This window comes from Haliaeetus albicilla, chromosome 20 (assembly GCF_947461875.1).
Source record: "Haliaeetus albicilla chromosome 20, bHalAlb1.1, whole genome shotgun sequence".
Lineage (NCBI taxonomy): Eukaryota > Metazoa > Chordata > Aves > Accipitriformes > Accipitridae > Haliaeetus > Haliaeetus albicilla.
The window spans coordinates 7,257,442-7,277,610 of record NC_091502.1 but is presented as its reverse complement, the minus strand read 5'-3'; the positions used below and the strand labels follow the sequence as shown (position 1 = coordinate 7,277,610).

At 37.8% G+C, this 20,169-nt stretch overlaps 1 long non-coding RNA gene across 1 annotated transcript; it reads left to right on the top strand.

Moving 5' to 3' along the window:
* Nucleotides 1-7,965: 7,965 nt before the first annotated feature.
* Nucleotides 7,966-17,353, top strand: LOC138690113 (uncharacterized). The gene is made up of 3 exons (XR_011328911.1): nucleotides 7,966-8,287; nucleotides 9,434-9,486; nucleotides 16,215-17,353. It is a non-coding gene; the product is annotated as an uncharacterized lncRNA (long non-coding RNA).
* Nucleotides 17,354-20,169: the final 2,816 nt, after the last annotated feature.

The following is a 20,169-nucleotide window of genomic DNA, read 5'->3' as shown; positions in this document are numbered from 1 at the left end:
CAAGTCCTTCTGAAATAAACGCCTCATACACTGTTGCCCAAAATTACAGGATAGTGCTACCCTGGCAGCCTGGTGTTTCACATCCGTTGTCTGGAGAGCGATGTCCCAGATGTTGGGAGAGTACTAAAAGTAATACCCATACTTAAGAAGACAGACAAATGTGATCTGGGTGACTGCAGGACAAAAAACTGGAGGACATTAAGGAGATAGGTTAAGAGGAGGCTGCACTAGGTACATGTTGAAAAGGAGTATGCAAAGAGATTTCTTGAAGACTTTGCTGCAGACTAGATCTCAGCCTTACCATTTTTAATGTTTCCATGAATGCAACTGGCACATCTTGTGCTGACAAATTTGCTGTTGACGTAAAACGAAGAGACAGACTTGATACCAAGGGGGATCTTCACCGCTTATAGGAGGAGCTTGAAGACCCTAAGGACAAGGATCACAGGGAATGGACCACGTACCACATACTCAGATCTGTATCAGTTACCTTTAACTCAGGCACCTCACTTCAGCTACTTAAGAAGTCTGTGCCCAGAAGCCAATAAAAAGAGACAGAAAGAGGCATCTTCAGAAGGCAGTTCTGTTCTGAACCCTTGTTGGAAGTGCTTACATCTCTTCATGGCCTACCACAAGGAGCACAGAGCCCTAATAAAAGTGGTTGGCTGGGATGAATCCAGGATTTGGAGACAGGTAAGAGGAACTTGTGCTGCAAGTTAGAAGGTAATGAATGGAAATGATCATGATGGGAGATAACAACAAGCTATCAGTATGAAACATCAAAATACAATATTAGGCAGTATTAGCTGTACAGGTAGTGAAGCATCAGTGCTGTTGTAGAAGGTGCTCGTGACATCTCCTCTTTGGTATGGCACATAACGCTTATCACCAATGCTCAAGAAGAGTGACTTCTGACTCGGAAAAAGTGCAGAATAGCACCACTGGGATCAGACAGAGTGTGAAAGGCTTTGCTTGTTTGGCCTGGCAAAATGCAGGCTAAGAAAATATATGGCTCCTTATAAATATATGCTGGGTTAAATGCTAAGAGCAAATAAAACTGTTTATGCTAAAGAATAATGCTTGCAGAAGAACAGCTGGGGGTGATAAACCAGACATGAATATCTTTTAACACTGAAGCAACTGAAACAAATCTACCCACAGACCTGTCTGGAGCAACCTTCCAGAAAGAGTAATGGGAACAAAACATTTTCACATGTTTAGAATTGAATTAAATAAGTTTATGAAGGGGATTTGTGTGTCCTGTTTGCCTGCAAGGGCAGAGAACTGGCTGCAATGACTAAGGAGATATTATCTTCAGTGCTAAGCTCTTCTGAATATCTGTCAGCGAACACAGGAATGAGAGTTGCAGATTGCTGAAATATCTAGAAAATCTATTCCAGCTGGGTTGCTGAGCTGATTAAAAAAAAGAAGTCTGTAATTTAAAAATAAAAGTCTGTGTGTATTTGGATATTGAAAAAAGATCAGGCAAAAATGACAGTAAAAAGTATAAAACCTCCTGTGTATGAAGCTCATGATTTCTGGCTGGATTTGCCATTCTGAGGGCTGCCTCTGATTCATACTTGGGAACACAAACAGTTTATCATGCCGTTGCAGTAATGTCACTATCAGATGGCCAGCCTGTGATCTGCTTTTGCAGAAGTGCATACCAGGAGGAAACTTCACATCCTTCGGCCTCTGGGAAATGAATCGTATAACCTGGGGACTATGAACAATCTCCATTGTTACGGACAGCCCCTCTCTACTTCCCATATCTTTTGCCCCAAAACAAAGCCATGTATTCTTCACGGCATATGGCTATCATGTGAAGAAAAAAGAATTCCTTTGAATTGTTCGATAAAAAAATATTTTCCACATTCAGAGTCAAGATTGCTGTGGTGGTCTCTCTCTGATGGCATTTTTTCGTTATTTACTTTTGTTCAAAAGCCAGGACAAGGTAGGGAATATGGATGTTAAGGGAGTTGGAAAGCTGGGGATACATTGTGGAGAATAAGTCTATGTTAGAAGTAGAGAACGAACAGGTAAATGAGACATGTGGTCAAAAAATTCAGGACACACAAAAAAATAGGAAAAACCTAATGGCTAGCTAGTTAGGAATCTACAGAAGACACCATCATTAAAGTCATGAACCACAGCCTTAATCACACAGATACCTGTGTGCTTTAATCCTTTTTGCAGTCTTCTGCCTTTTGAACTCTTCAGGGCAGGACTGTGTCCTTCTAGCGCCGCAGACAGATTTTTTTCAATCAGAGTAATTGGATGTTTGCAAAATGGGAAAAAAGAGTAGAAAACTTCTTACTTGCCAAATAAATAGCACGGACAACAGTTTTTTGTTATGACTTCATGACTGCTGGAATCTTTCATTACTGTTAAGGGAAACACCTCAATTACATGCTGCTTCTAACATAATGTGTACTATGAGTCTGACAAATTTTATTTCAAACATTAATTTCATCTAGTAACCAGTTAATATGAGAGAATTGAGAGTTTTTGTTGCATGACTGTACATTCTCAAAAAAGGCAAAAACTTGCTTGAAATTAATTTGAAATAAAAGGAAAGAAATGTCTGTTATTCATAAATTTGATAACTTTATAGCTAATGTTTCAGCACCGCAGACTTTGTATCTATATTCTGACGCTACTTCATATTAACAGTCAAAATGAAAATTCACATACTTATCTGGCCTTAGGAGAAAACTTTGTGCTATGCATGTTGATGTGTTTCTGTATGAAATCCTGCCTAGGTCCTGTAACTGAAGTGCTAAGCTAATCTCCGTTTTTCAGCAGAGATAATAACATGCTAATAGAAACTTCTGACAAGTGACTTGCATTATTTAGCAATTAGCAACTGCCACTGTAATAGAATTGAAACATCAACAAGGATAAAATGTGAAAAATTATTTTCTTCTCCCTGGAACAGTCGTTCTGTTGGAGTGTTGTGCACCTGAGAAGCAAAACCTTTGCAGAGTTGATTTAATGAAGATATTTTGAAACATACAAATACATTCATTTTATCTTTCCTCATCAGTAGCTTCAGGCAGTCCAGGAACATCAGTAAATTTCTCCAAATTCTGTGTTATTTAAGAAAGATTATAGAGGAGGCCATAAATATAAATTTGCAGCATAGGAAGCACTATTTAGCGGAAAATGCAGCTGAAGAATTACCCTCTTCCAAAGACTGTCTTTGTCTTGCTCAGCATGGAAATTCAGTGGCTTTCTCCCTTTTCCAGGTATGCTATCTTAAATTAACCAGTACAAATGAAATGAGGTATGAGCGCAGCACAAGAACACAGTTCAAATAACGCATCTCCCTCACAAGTTCTGTCTGGATTCCCAAGTGCATTTTGTCTGTGCTGAAAGAAACATGACACATCACCAGGGACATGAGAAGAAGGACAGAGACATCCTGGAGAAAGGTTCTGCTTCACCCAGTCCCCCACCACTGCTGGAGAAGAGCGTTGCTGTCTCCCAGAAGCTGTATGCTGCTGTGCGACCGCCTTGCTAAGAACCAGGGACAAACAGCAGACAGCAGGACTGCTACACCAGAGTGGACCAAGACCACAGGAAAATCTAGGTCAGCTCAACATAATGTGATAAATGTTTTTCATCTCTTCTTTCAAGATGTCCAGTTAAATATATACACATTTTCTCAAATAACAATACAAAAATGTGGTTTCTATTGTTTATGTCAGCAGATGGATCAAAGCAAGTGGGATCTTTCTCCCTATCAGTACTTAAACAATGACAAATCAGTTAAACACCTCCCTTCAAAAAGATTTGGCTTTCCAATCAAGAACAGAAAAATTCCTGTTAAACCTTCAATGTGCTTTTATCCTGAACCACCTGATTTACACACGCTTTTGCAAACTCTGCCACTATTTATGTATCTTTGACCATACTTAAAATATTTCATTGTACTGACTGATATATTTACATCACTCCTGTATGAGAAAAGCTCTAGCCATATAATATTCTCAAATGTGAAAACCTGTCTGGTTTGTTTTGAAAGATATTTCATTCTAAATTACCCTTATTACCTGGCATTAAATATTTCAAATCTAAAGCATAAATTCACTGAATAGTTCATTGTTGTTATAATACCAACAGGAACGATATGATCTAACCTGTCTAAAATATCTATACAACATGCTTTGAATTTTGGGTTCAAATATATGTTATGGAAACTTGCAGACCTTTCAGGTAAGCCTCTGAAAACCTTGTCTTCTTTTTGTACACCTTCACAGACATGCATGCTAAAAGCCTTAGTATAAAGAGCAACCACCTGACCATTCAAGTAATTTTACAGTTAAAGTATTCAAAAGCAAGTCGAACTGCCTAATTGGTAAATTGCTAAACCAAGACAAAAGAAATCCCATCCATAGGCCAAACTCCCTAGCTCTATCTGTCTTAGGAGTTAGATACGTATGGTTGTTAGCTGACCTCTGTCAAGGGCACCAAGGGCAGGAGGCAGGCACCGCTGCAGAACAAGTGATACCGCTCACCCATCGCAGACGGCTGATTTGGGAGGGGATACACCTCCTCCAAAGGTTGCCTGCTTCTCTCTCCTGATTATTGATGGAGCCTGAGTGACTAGGATAGACCGCATGTCTATGTGTTAGGGAGGTAGGTGGAAAAAATCCTACCCCTACTGACCCATTGTCAGAGGCAGAATAGCCTCGTGCCAACCAACATGTTTTAAACTGACTGCAGCCTTTTTCAAGTCAAACAACGTTTTGCTTTCTCCTACTCTACCCACCATACTTGGAAGGAGCTCCATGTAAAAAGCCACAGAACAACCTCCTTATTCTCCTTCAAATCCTCCCTTTACTGTGATGTTTATACACTAAAAGTGCCTGGCATGATTTAGGCTGCCGGTGAGCTTAGACCTCTACTAAGGTCTAGGACGTTGAGCAAGAGAGCCTCAATGTTTCTGTACTATCCCTTTGTTTGTACCTATCTGTTGCCCTTCCTTTTATGCTGACATAGGAATTTGGGGGTGGAGGCAGAGATTTTTTTTTTTCCAGTCTGTGTTTGTACAGGTCTTGGTGTATGCAGGTGTCTGTTTATGGTTACAGGTCCTAAGTGCTGTGGAAATAAAAATAATATATAGGATTAAAAAGAATACTTGATATCAAGTTATTTTTCATCAATATAGAGCAATTTCTATGCCAAATGGCCAGTTTCACTTGCTGAAAAGGGAGCTCTGCTGGGAGGAAGGTAGATACTCTGTTCTCCCATCACTACATTCTCTAAAATTACTATCTTCAGAGGCACATGTTTTCTGATGTTTTCTGCATTGCTCTGGTTGGAAGAAACCACAGAGGTATTTGCTAGGAAACAGGGCTTGAGTCACAGGGTCTTGAAGGTGATGGAGCTCAGATATATATATATATATATATAAAGAGAGATGCATAACCCTGAGAAGTGGCATTACATCAGGTTTGAGTAACCAGCTCCAACAAGCCTCTCCAAATAAAGCTTGTAAAAAGGAAAGATGGTGACAAGACCTATGTACACTGAGACATTACTGCTGCTTATGGGAGTACTTATAAAGAAAAATTACAAACAAATGGACACCAGAGAAAACAAATCGAGTCTTCTTTTATTACCTAAGCAGAGATATTAAAAAGGGACCTCTCTGTCCTAAGTCATCAGAAAGATTCTCCTAGTTACCAATTATTATTTAGTGCTGTCAGAGTTATTTTCAATAATGGAGATAAATAATGTGAAATAAATTGACATAATATTAAAAACGGTGGATGACAAGTAGGCCAAAAACTATAGGACTACAGAGTTTTTAAAACAACTGCTTGCAATAGTTTGTAAAGAAATATAAAAGAGAAGCAAATTTAACAGGTTTATGATGTTCGCTTTTTTATTTTAGAAGTGGTAAAAACTGTTGAAATAATTATAACACATATTGTACACACTCCCTAATAATTTTAATATCAGTAATTGCTCCCTGTGCTTGAGAATGCATGAGGTTAACCAGTAAGGCAGGTACACTAAAAAATTTTCTTTAGTACTAAAGTATAAAAAGATAATTGGAAAGGTGACAAGAAAGCAAAGTATGTTATGCAGAATGGTATATTTTGAATTTAAATTGCTTAGAATTAATTATGCCATAGACTACTCACTCAAAAATAGAAAATATATTTGCTAATGACTATGAAATTTTTTCTGGCTCATGGATATCCAAGTGGGAAATCTCAGTATTGTCTTGCATTAAAGTTGTATTACCCATCCATGTATTTTTTTATAGTAGTAAACTAGCAAATTTACAATGGGGTTGCATCTAGAGGATTTGTAGAAGAGACAAATGAGGAGACAAAACTATGATGCAGATAAAAGTTCTTAGAGAAAAAATGGAGAATCTGTTAATTAGAAAATGCCTCGTCTATCCAGATGGACATAGGTTGTTTTGATGATTTAAGTTGCTTCAAAGGAGACTGTTAACTCCCAGATGACAAGTACAAAAGGGAAGGATTTTGAGGGATTTCTCTGTCACAGCAATAGCCATCACCTCAGAAAGGCTGAGATGCCCAAGTTTGTGGCGAGCAGACTGGAAGTTGATATAGGTGGGACAGAATGGGTGAAATTCACGTTGCCTAACTTCGGATGACTACAACATATGCACTTATTTCCGAGCTGCTTGCTTTCAGATCATTTAAAGTAATGAGGAAGAACTAAAGACTTTTAGATCACCCCAGATCAGACAGGTCCATGTCTCTTCTCTGACAAAGAAGGACCACCATGACTAGCTCAACTGTAGCCATCTGCATTTTATTACATGAATCCCTCCTGCTCTGTGTCACTCTTACTTTGTTTTAAATCCATTTAAAACTCTGAGTCCTATCCTTTGGCAAGTAAACTTGGTTTTTTTGAGAAATCAGCATAGTGCTCCATAGGTCCTGGTAGGAAACCTGTGCAGATGCTGATGTTAAGATTGTTAGGTCTGCAACCAAGAACATGAACCCAGTCTTTGTCAGGGAACAGATGCATTTCTGGACTTCTGTGTCACCTAAAAGGGGTCTGCCTGGGGGCTAGAAAGGATCTGGAGAAGGCTACCTCCCTTTAGGAGAAAAGCTCTGTTCATCCCTGCAGCAGGAAAAGGAAGCACAGATGTCTCCTGGTGTATAAGTTTGTTTGCTGGCAAAATTTCTGCCTTGCTCCTAGATCTCCAGTTAGCAGAGCAGAGCCATTGGGATGAATTAACAGCTTAGCTACTGGTAAAGACAGTGACTGTCTAGAGAACTTTTAAGCAGAGATGTGAAAACGAGCAACAAACTGTGACATGGAGTCAGAATTTATTTCCTAGGAAAATACATACTTACCCAGCATAGACTTCAAGTCTGGTCCCCATGCAATGAGGAATATGTGGTATGCATAGGTTAAAAAAAGCCATTTGTCTCTATATCCCATTTTAATATTTCATTATTATACATACCTGTATTTTCTTTTTTATGATATGCATTAGTGTCTGATGACTAGCATGACACATCTTTTCCATTTTAAAAATTTTTTACAGATTTCAGTTTGCATTTTCTTCGAGAAATACTAAACAGACCAGTGAAATTAAACAGCTGATTTGTCACTGATCCAGTCTCCAGGAGTAGGCAGCAGCCTGCTCACAGCTCTTGAAAGCCAGAATGATTATTGAAGCAAATGCATGCAGACATAACTCCACAGACATTTCCCCCACCCCCAAATTTGTCTATACTGTCCATGGAAAACTAAATAGCAGAAACAAAACTCAAAGAAGCATCTTGTAGAAGAGGCATCTTGTTTAGCAGATAGACCACAATACATAAAATGTTATCCTCTGCCACAGAGGAAACAGCAAGTGGGGCAGAATTCCTCTGCTCCTGATGTAGTATAACTGGTGTTCACAGCTGCAGTGGCATTTCCACAGAATGTATGGAAAAATTAATATACTGCCTACGGCTACTCAGGTTTAACATCTGACTGCACTATTTCTCTACTATAAACACAGAATGGAAAACACATGCTGTAGCAGGTCATCATGTGGGCACACTCCCATGGTGTGTCTACATTTATAAACGTTTTAAACCGTAGAAAAATCCTAATTATCTGTTTCAAATTCCAGTCAATGTAACAGAAAGACCACTGAGTCACAGGGCAGAGGACTCCGACACCAGGTCACTTCCCTGCACTCAAGGAAAATTATACTGGCACCAGTTCTTCGTCTCGGTAAGCCCAGAAAGAAACCAAGCACAGAAGCAGTAGGAAAAAATCTCCCCTCGTAGAGGTAGGAATAATGCTGTGCTTGCTTGCTTGCTTGCCTCTTTTTTTTTTTTTTTTTTTTTAATCTTTTCCACATCAGCACGATAATATTGTTTGTTTCTTTGACAGAAAGTGATGAGCAATCCAGATTAAATATAACCAGCCCAACTTCCCAGCTGGTTCTTCTGGTTCAGTCAAGTTCTCTGGTTCATTTTAGCTCCTCTTTAGTTATCTTTGATAATTGCACTGATACTTTTTCCTTTCATTTTCTATTTAAAAAAAAATCTTTCTGCTTCAATTTTGGACCTCATTATGAGAACCCAGGAGATGTGGGACACTTTGTGACATGGGAATAAAAGAAGATATTTTAAATTCACTTCAACATCAGAGTCTTGGGAAACAGTATTAATGTCAAAAAAGTACGGTGTGGAATTTTAACTGGGAACAACTGATGACAATTCTGAGTCTTCTTTCCAGAGGAACAAGATTTATATAGAGGCATTGCTACCTTCAAATGAGTTCATTATAAGAAATTTCACTCACAGCAGAATGATTGTGACTGTAGCATAGATAACCTAGCTAACATTAATTTTTGCCATTTAAAAATATATGCAGTTTTTAATTTCATTTCTGATATCTGTTTTTCTCTAGTTACTGATTTGCCTACTTGTGATGCAAAATATTTTCAGCTGTTCTTAATCTCTACATGAAAGAAGGTGATAATTGAGATTTTGTGGTGGTTGCTGTTGCCAGTTAACCCCTGCCTGATAAACTAATTTAGAGACCAACCCTGCAATAAATAATGCGTGAACAGACTGTTGCATCCTTACAGAGCTCCACAGATGTCTGCAGAACTTCTTGATGCTTTATCATTCTAACAGTATACTGTTAGATCAAGACCCTAAAAGATTAAACTGGAGCTCAACCAATGCTATTTTGATAATATGGACTATTTTTAAAAGTGTACTGCAAACCTGAAAAATGCTGAGGTTCGTCAGTTGCTGTATTTCATTTGCTATTTTGAAGGGATAGTGTAACAGTTTTGATTTTTTTTTTTTTTTTTTTTACTTTGAACTTTAGAAGGAAAAAAAAAGCATAATGTGAATAATGCCTTAAACATGAAAAAGGCTAAACTAGGAATATGGAATGCTGAATGTTTATATATTCACAGGAATCTTCCAAATATGGAGAAACTAATACCAGAGTCTCACAGTTTTGCAAGAGGTAAGATTAACAATCTTTGAAAGTTATCAAAACTCCCTGGGTTTTGTAGTAGTGGAAAAAGTTACAGTATATGAAAAAAAGGAACAGATTTTATGGTTTTACTGTGGTTATTAGTCATTACGAGGTTTGAAGCCAGCAGCAAATTAATTTTTGTTAGCAAAACAGATTTAGCTTAGTTTAACTTGTGTGTATGCTACAGATCTGAAGAACTTTCTTGATTCATGTAAGGAATTTTTAGAACTTTGGTTTTTCTTTTGTTTAATTAAGGCAGTAAGTTTAGGCCCATCCCTGTTGCAAAAGTTAGGACAGAAAATGACAGATTTTTTTTTTAGCAAAGGAAGACAAATTAAATTCCATGATTAAAGGTGCAGGGAGAAAAAGGAGATGAGGCTAGCACTTTGTATTGTATGTCTTTTATAACTAATTAGTCCTATTTTGTTTACAAATAGTTTTATATTTCTGGAAATGTTTTCTTTGTCCAGCTGGAAGTCTTCTGTTTATTACTAAACAACCTGCCAGCTTTTAAAAAAAAAAAAAAAACCAACCAAAAAACCAACAACTTATTACATGAAACTGTCATCTGGTAAATGAAATTATAAATTCACATAATATCTGACTATATGTTATGATATTATGAGCTGGCAATAGTCTGTGGAGACTATTTTTCCATATTTTGAACTCTAGAACACATTTCCAATATTTGCAGTCTTACAGAAAGTAGAAATTTGCTGAAGTGGAGCAGAAATATCATTTTGACTTGTTTTGGGTTTTGTTCTTCATAGCTAACCAAAGCCTCAAATACTGGGTACTGACTCAGTTCCATATTCATATGTTATCAAAGCTGAAGATAATTAATGAGCTTAGAAAGATCTGCTACGATGTTTGGGTGGTTCTCTGTGACTTGAATTTTGGGGATCAAGGTTGGAGATCCTTCTGAAAGGATGTGTTTCCAATGAGAAGTTATCAGTTTGAAGCAGGACTCGAGGTACAGCTGTAGAACTGTGTGATCCAGGTTGGGCAGTGAGTCAGATCAGTGATAAAAATTGTCTCATTTGCCATTGAAAAATCCAAACATTATTAACAACTGCAATATTCAGAGTTGTATACTATGTGCTTAGCTCACTAAATCAGACAGTTTAAAATATTTGAAAAGTCTCTACAAAAATACTATTAATTATTTTATTATTTATACATCCCTTAAGATTACACAAGTTGCTCTGCTTTCAGTATGTGGTACTATCAATACCAGAATGTTTCCTATGAATGACAAGCTTAGCCACATTCTCCTTTGGTCTGCAATTGTACTGAATTAGCATTATTTTCACAACCAGCCATATGAAAGTCAGTAGTGACTCAGGTTACATATTTCATATGATATCAAGCAATCTAAGCCACTACTTTCTGCAAAAAGAATGATCACTTTCTCCTTGAGAACAAGGACATACAGTGTTTTATTTATCCTGTCTTTATCCATGCTCTGTTTCTTAAGGAATAACAATCACTAGTTATTCTTCTAACCCCTATGTAAGCAGCATGATGACTAAAGTGTCGCTTCGACTCAACAAAACCAGGGAGGAAGAGAGGTGACAGGCCAGTTTCAGGGAAATGTGCTATTTTCTTGTACATGAATTCATCTGATCCTTTAGCAGACAAAAATGCCGCATCGCTTTGTGTGGACTTAAGGCAGTACAGCTGGTATCAATAGAGGTTTTACCACTAACAGCAAGCAGAACAGGAGACAAATATAAGTGAGAAAATGTGTTTCCTCTGCAGAAGCATAGTCAGAGACCTCCTGGAGATGTTAAAGTGCATGGTATTTCATTTGTGGGGGATTAATGTCTCATGCTAAACCTGCAGTAACTATATGTCCCATCTAAACAAGCTTCCTGGACTCCCTCCAGGTCACTAAGAAGGGACAGGCACTACATGGGGCAATCCTTTCATTCCACTCACAACAGCTGCCTAAAATAGGTGCAATGGATTCCCACTGCAGCCCTTCTACTCCACAGAGAGAGGCTAAAGAACTATTTTAGGGTAGAATTGAATGTTTAAAGAACCGGCCTCAGAGCTCCATGGTCCTAAACATGGCTACATCTTGGAACATAGGTCTCCAGCAATGATTAATGTAAACCTCACAGATGAGGTTTAAGAATCAGTGAATAAAGAATCAGTAAAAACTGCAGCAAGAATAATTTAGCTATTTGAAAGCTTTGAAACAGTTTCACTTCATCTTTGAAGTCTAAGGAAGCAAGACTGTATGAAGTCCTACTTTTTAATTTAATTTTCCTTTTGTTAAATGAGTCATCTTTTCATAAGCCTGTACCATCATTCTGTGACAAAAATAAAGCATCAGACAGCAAAGTATAAGGTCAAAGATGGGCTTTGAAATGTGCAATTTGATGGAAGAAGCAAACAGTTTTTAGTAATTACAGTTTTCAATTGGATTAGTAGTTTATCGAATACTTCATATTCCAGAAAAAAGTTACACGTGATAATTAGTTACTTTATTATATCTAGCCACAGTATGTTTCATAGAGGTCTCAGCAACTTTCTCAAGTACATTTGTAGCTTACAAGTCTAAATCCCACAGAAAGTTAATAGCTCTTATGCTACTAAATCACAGATATTTAGTTTGAATTCCTTGTGTTTATCCCAATTGAAATTGCAAAATCTAATTGGTTTTAGCTCACCACAGATTTCACACCTATTGATATATTCAGTGCTAGGATATATTGGTAGTTTACTGATGTGTAAAATACACATTCTAAATGCATGCCTTTTCTTTTTAAGGCCAGCTAACGCCTACGCACCACATTAAAATCCTCAAAATAGGAGGATAGAGTTCATCCCTGCAGCATAATCGTGCCTTCTCCTTTTTTTGTGTGTACTCACTCCCTTTATTCTTGAGTGGTTCATCAGTACCTAACTTCTGTTACCAAATAGGTAGGCTTAGTCACAGAACAACGCACAAAGTGGAGTATTGTGCTTAAGAGACAAATCAGTTTTTCAAAAGGGCAGTCATGTTTTAAATAGCACCACCACCTCCTACTATTATTTTTTTCTTTTGAATACATTCAGAAGAAAGTTATCAACAAAATTCCTTACACAAATCAGAAGGGAGTAGGGTTCAAATAATCCATGTTTATGTGGACAGCCTAACCCTACTCTGGAACTCTAAAAATTGCTTTAAAAATAGCTGCTTCTACCTGAAAGTCCTCTAGGTTGCTGAAAGCAAGTCCAGTTCTTGAGCCTGGATTGTTGGGAAATATCATGCAACAGTTTACAGCCAGAGTATTGACATCCCACATACTGTAATGTGAATATAGAAAACAAGCTAGTACTTAAGTCCTGAAAAGGAGCATCTGCTGCAATTGGTTTATTCACAGAAAAGCCAGCCCCAGAAGCCATATCTAGGTAAAGACCTTACCATCCCCCACTCGCTTTGCCCAGTCTTTTGAATGCCCCAACTCCCAGTTTAGGCTCTGGCTAGACATGTCTCTGTGGGGCTGCTACCACCAGGTTAGACTTACTGAACAGCATTATTCTGCCCACAGCCACACTTAACTGCCTCTCTTTTACTGTTGTGCAGGAACAAATGTTAGTACAACCACAGGCAAAACTTAATCACACTGAAAATAAACCTACCAAGAGTACTTAGGCTGGTTCTGTTGCCTAGGGGAGTGTAAGTTCAACCAAACTCAGCTTCCAAAGTTATCCTAAAGATAATATGTTATTTGTCCACAGTCACATACATTAAGCGATCTACAGACATACAGCATGGAAGCAAAAGGTCGGTTCTGTCAGAAATGTCTTGGTAATTTAATAAATCAGACCATAAATGGGAGTAAAAATAATTGCATTGGAACTATGCTAGAGATTGCTTTGGTGTGGGATGAGCCTCTCATTAGCTAAAATCAACACTGTTAAGTTTCTAAATAGACCTGTCAGGCATGATTGCCTGGAATAACAGTGGCCTGGCCTCAGTTTCAATTGGTCTCTCCCAGCTCCTAACTCGGCAATGTACTAACAAACAAGGACTTTTCCAGTTTGTCAGTCAGGTCCTCAGAGTATCCATCCTGGCAACAACCTCCCCCACTGTCGTTTTATAATGATACTGTAAAACACTGCTGCGTTGCTGCTTGGGACTACAGATCAGGCACTCAAACCATCTTTTCTGACACGCTCAAAGATAAAAGACTATTTTTACAACTGTTTTGTTACATGATAATATCACAATTATTTTTTCCCTGGTTTTAGTCACCTAGACCATTGTACCTAAAGCCTCTGAGCAACAGACCTATTACAATGAATCAGTTTCTTTTTGATGTGTAGATTGCACGCATATATATTCATAACTGTATATCTCTTAAGGTAAAAGTTGCACTTGAAGTTGGGCTCAAAATGGACCCAAAGCTCCACAATGAAGTTAATTTTCTCTTCAGAGAGTATTTTCAGATAAAGGCCTTTTTTTTTTCCAATTTGAAATTATACAGACTATAGTGAAGACATTATGTATGATTACAGTACCCTGCACCAAGAGAAATAACAGTCTACTGGAAAAAGGAAGAGCCATGACACAATCCTGATGATCCTGAACGCTGCAGGCAAAGCCTTTGAATAAAACTGGTGGTCAAATAATCAGGAAATGATTGAGTAAATTATTGATAAGACATAAGGATTTATTGGAATATTTTAAAGTCAATTACAGATAAACAGATTTCCAACTGACAAGGAAAACCTGTAAAAATTTGGGGCCTGAAGAAACATGTAGACAAGGTCAGGAAGAAAGAAGCAGGACTTTTTCTTCATTCTGTTCCTTGTACAGACTTGGGAACTGTTCCACTGAGGAAAAGAGAATTGCTTACCAATAATTCTGAAGAGATCTGGATGATGGCCCTACCTGATCTTCTGGCAGCAGAACTATGGCTCAGGTAGGCATCATCAACAAAGTCAGAAATCTTCCCCAGACTCCCAGTACAGCTCTGCTCACATGAGACTCAAACTACAACAGCCTCTATTTGTATATGTTTCTTTTCCATGGTCAAATTAGCACTTTTTACTCAAATATTAATTGTAATATTAAGATTATACAGAATAATTTCTGAGGAAAACAAGCATTTATTTTTAGTCACCAACTTTCCTGTTCTGGACTCTATCCATGTAAAATCTTCTTATAAATGGAAAAGCTGTGACTGTTTTCCTTGGAATGTTGGCCATTTAATGGCGGTGAAACTATTTTTAAACAAGATCCTCTATCTTAATCTTTTTATCTGTTAGAGTCATATTTAATCCTTTCTTACAACTGATGATAAACTAAGCAGTTTAATTTCCTGCTACATATCCCTGGGACACTTAATAAATTGCTTGCACTGGACTTCTTCCAAAGTTCAGAAATCCCTTTCTCCAAAATGGACGTTCTAGATGTCTTTAAAATGTTCATTTAACTCTTTGCTCTGTTTGCCCCTTCCCAGAACTGTATCTATTGTTCCCTCTCAAAATTGAGATGAAGTATAAGCTAGATTCCAAAGAAAGTCTTGCAATTTTTCCAAGGATACAAAGAAAAGAATTCTCAGCAATAAGGTTAAATCTGAATTATCCAAGAAAGTTCTGCATTACAATAACTAAATAACCTATTTAACCCTACTTAGATGCATACTAATAAAATACTTACTTGCAAGTAGTTTTCCTGAAAAAAAATCCAGTAAATATTGTATATAAGTGTGTATATACATATATCAGTTATCTAAAAAGACCACGAGTATTTGAAGGTTTTTTGCTGAACTTTCCTGAGTTTTAAATGGAAAGCTGAACACCTTGGAAGCACGTGTTTTGAAGTGTGAGGCACTCTCTTTACTTCCTGTTAAAAAGCATTCAGATACGAGGCAGTAGTTCAAAAAACATAGCAACATAACAGTATTCTGAACAGTCAATGTAGGAATGCAAAGCTGAAGTATACATTACTAAGTTAATTTATATTTTTCTAGACTATGCTGTTTAGAACCTGAATTCTTGCAATATATGAACTGGTTTTTTTACCTAAAGGTGGTCTTCCACATCCAAACTAATCAGAAGGTTGAAAACCCAGCCATCACTGTGCTTTCTAATGCTATGAGTTCAGACAAAAGAGTACTGCCTACTGGGCCATTAATATCATCCCTATTTGGGAATACAAGTTTTCCATGACAGATACATACATTCCTAGATCATGTACCCATCAAGTGTGATTCCACCTGTCAAAATCATAGGCCAAGGCCAAACAGCCACAGGTAGCTCATAAACTACATGGAAAACATTGTTATAATTTAAAAAAAAATTTTTTTTGCCAAGTTCATCTATTCTAGTGGTGATTATCTTTTAATTGTTGTTTTCTTTAGCTAGATGGCAATTAATGAAAAAAATGTTGCTTTGATGTCTTGGAGACTAAAGCAAAGCAAAATCTAGGCAAAGAAGCTTTTCTATTTGTACTCTTTAATTAACTATATTATTTTAGAAGGCTTGACCCAAAATAAATTATTTCGTTAAATACTAACATTAATTAGCTCACAATACCGGATACAATGTAGCACTAAGCCAAATTCATTAGAGGCCTTTATTCTGAATTTCCGATTTGAACAAATTATCTTTCACCTTCTCTTGAACTAAGGCAAAAGAAACAGTGTTATAGTTTATGGTTAAAGAAGAAGAAAAAAAAAGCAAAATATGAAAATAATTTCCTTTCTCTTCTTTAGCCTGCACCACTGATCTCATCCAGATTTATGTTTCTCTGCCCTCCTGGGAGGTACCTGCAAAGTGGATGGCAGACAAGTTAGAGTACGCGCTCCAGCTCTGATGTGGGCAAAACTGACCATGGATATACCCAAGGAGTATTACATACATTCACAAAACGTCTGCTTTTCGTATTTGCTTCAGATTTATGACTCTTCAGCAGTAGTCAAGCCTCATCACTGGGTTGTAAATTACTTTATTACAATATTAATAAAGCCACTAGCATGTGGCAAATCCAGAGATTTGTTTTCATTATATAATATAATCAAATGAGAACTGCTTCCATACAATTGAACAAAGCAGAAAAGAAAATTCTGAGACCTTGAACAACTATGTTAGGTGAGTTTTACAATGCGGGTAGCCAACAATTTAAAACTCTCTGACTATAGTAAGGCTTTAGGGATGGTTATTATTTCATTGTCTCAAATTGTAAAGATTTAACATCTTAATCTAGAACAAGATAATGGGAATGAAAGTATTATTGAAAGGCAAAAAACTATTTTTATCAATTACTTGTTCTCCTTTGAGGATGTAATCCTCATTAAGAAAGAAACTCATAAGTGGAAAATAAATCCTTCAAAACAATTTTCATAGCTACTCTCACTAGAATAATTTAGACTAAATACCTCATTATATTAATGCAAATTAGTTTTTATTATACAATGGATACTTTTAAATAAAACCTTGTAATTTAAATAAATTCAGGAACTATCATAACGCTTCAGGAATGTATTAGTACCCTACACATAGGAAAGGAAAGATGGGCTTCATATGTCATTGGAACTGAGCAGAAAGATATACATAAATGTAATTTACATATTGAATGTAGGGTGCATGTAAGTATCTATGTGTAGCACAGGGAAATGGCTTGGAGGAGATCACTACAGACTTTTCAAGATTTTCTTATGTTCATTATTTAATATGGATGTTTAATATTAATCACTACTATTATTTTTAGTTTCTATTTTTCCATTAAAATATTAAAGGTCTCGTATCACCTTAAACATATATACAGTCCTGTTCTGAAAAGTTCACAAAAGAAGAGGTCTTGTTTATCATATGTGCTTTGCTCTACCACAAAATGAAATGCATTTCAAATGTTGATTTTTGTACCAAGTAATTCTCATTTGTTTTCTGTTAAGGACTGATATCCATGAGAAGTAAAATAACCTTTTACATCTCCTTTAAAAGCCTCAGATCTTTCCTTCTTGTACTGCACGTGGGGATAATATGAATTATTGTAAGATTAAAAGTCATTGCCAACAATAATGTTTAATTCTGACATAGCATCTATTCCCCTAGTTTATTACTATTTTTTCAGTATTCCTGCTATATGATTTCATCACAAGTCTTCCAAGAATCAGCCAAACTACAATCTAAGTATACTTTATTTTCTGTCTTCAAGAATAGACACTTTTTGTTACAGTTAACAGTTATCCAATACTTACAAATAATTGCAGGCATAACTGAACTTTAGGACCCATATAATACAGTTCTTTAAAAACAAACAAAAAGAGGATTTAAAAAAAAAAAAAAGAGAGAGATGATTCCTCCTGAGAAGAGGAAACAAGGCAAATAACAGGATCACAATCCTGGACTTCAGAAGAGCAGATTTTAGTCTGTTCAGGGATTTGCTTGGAAGCATCCTATGGGAAACCATCCTGGAGAGATGAGGGGTCCTGGAGAGCTGATTGACTTCCAAGGATCACCTCCTTGATGCTCAAGAATGGTCCATCCCCATGCAGAAGAAGTCACGCAATGGTGGCAGGAGGTCTGTATGGGTGAAGAAGGAACTGTTGACTAAACTCAAATATCAGAAAAGACATGTACAAGAGGTGGAAGCAGGAACAGATGTCCAGGGATCTCTAGAGACGCTGTCCAAGCATACAATGACAGGGTTAGGAAAGTCAAAGCCTATCTGGAGTTGAATCTGGGGAGGGACTTGAAGAGCAAGAAAGGCTTCCACAGGTATATTAGCAGTAAAAGGAAGAGTAGGGGAAATGTAACCCTGCTGTTGAATGGGAGAGGTGACCTGATGACAAAGGGCTTGGAAAAGACCAAGGTACTTAGTCCCTTCTTCACTTTGGTGTTTACTGGTAAGATTTTTCTTCAGGAATCCCATGTCACTGAGATCAGAGGGAAAGGCTGGAGTAACAAAGACTTACCCTTGATAGAGGAGAATCAGGTTAGGGAGCATTTGAACAAACGGGACATATATATGGCCCATGGGACCTGAGGAGTAGCAATAGGACAAGGGGTAATGGTTTTAAACTAAAAAAGGGTAGATTCAGACTAGATATAAGGAAGAAATTTTTTAGGATGAAGGTGGTGAAACACTGGAACAGGTTGCCCAGTGAGGTGGTAGATGCCCCATCCCTGGAAACATTCAAGGCCAGGTTGGATGGGGCTCTGAGCAACCTGATCTAGTTGAAGATGTCCCTGCTTATTGCAGGGGGTTGGACTAGATGACCTTTAAAGGTCCCTTCCCACCCAAACCATTCTGTGATTGCAAGGCTACTCGTCATCTTTGAAAGGCCATGGTGCTTGGAGGAGGCTCCTGAGGACTGGAAGAAAGGAAATGTCACTCATATCTTTGAGAAAGGCAAGAAGGGCAAGAAATACAGGCCAGTCAGTCCTACCTCAAATCCCTAGAAAAGTGATGGATCAAATACTCCTGGAAGCCATTTCCAAACATATGAAGGGCAAGATGGTGACTGGGAATAGTCAGCATAGATTTACAAAGGGAAAACCATACCTAACCAATCTGACAGCATTCTATCAAAATTATTATCTTGGTGGACAAGGGGAGAGCATTGGGTATCGTTTACCTTGACTTTAGCAAGTGTTTTAATGCTGTATCCTACAACATCCTCATGGAGAAATTGATGAAGTACAGGATAGGTAACTAGACAATGAGGCGGACTGAAAAATGGCTAAACTGCCAGTCTGAAAGCCTTGTGATCAGCGACAGGAAATCCAGCTGGAGGCCAGCCACTAGTGGTGTAACCCAGGGGCCTGTACTGAGTCAATATTGTTCAATAACTTCTTTAATGAGCTGGACAATAGGACAGAGTGCACCCTCAGATATAAAATTGGGAGGAAAGGTTGATACACCAGATGGTTGTGCTGCTATTCAGAGGGACCTCAACAAGCAGGAGAAATAGGCCAGTGATGCATCCTTGCATCAAAGAAGACCAGGAGCATCCTGGCTGCCATCAGGGAGAATGCTGCCAGCAAGTTGAGGGAGGTGATCCTTCCCCTCTGTTCAGCACTGGTGAGGCCACCTCTGGAGTGCTGTGTCCAGTGCTGGGCTCTCCAGTACAAGAAAGGTATGGCCATACTGGAGTGAGTCCAGTGAACAGCCACAAAGATGACTGAAGGGATTTAAGGGATTGAAGCATCTGACATACAAGTGACTGAGAGGGGACATTTAGCCTTGAGAAGAGGATGTTCATGGGGAATCTTGTCCATGTTTATAAGGACTTGATGGGGCGTAGTAAACAAGACAGAGCCAGACTTTTCTCAGTGGTGTTCAGTGACAGGACAAGAAGCAATAGGCACAAATTAAATTCAAGAAATGCCACTCAAACTTATGAAGAAGTTTTTTTGTTATGAATGTGGTCAAGTTGCCCAGAATGGTTGTGGAGTCTCCATCCTTGGAAACACTCAAAACCTGACTGGAGATGGTCCTGAGCAACCTGCTTTAGCTGACCCCTATTGTACTAGATGATCTCCAGAGGTCCCTCCCAAACTCAGCTGTTCTGTGACTCAGTGATATTTACAGACACCGGGCCTCCTTTCAAATGCAAACACAAGTTTGAAAGAAAGCTAAGCTATATAGTCTAACTGAGTATTTCATGGGCTAAGACAAAGGGTTTTTTTCTCCTTTGTGAAAAGGAGTAAAATTCATCAGAAATA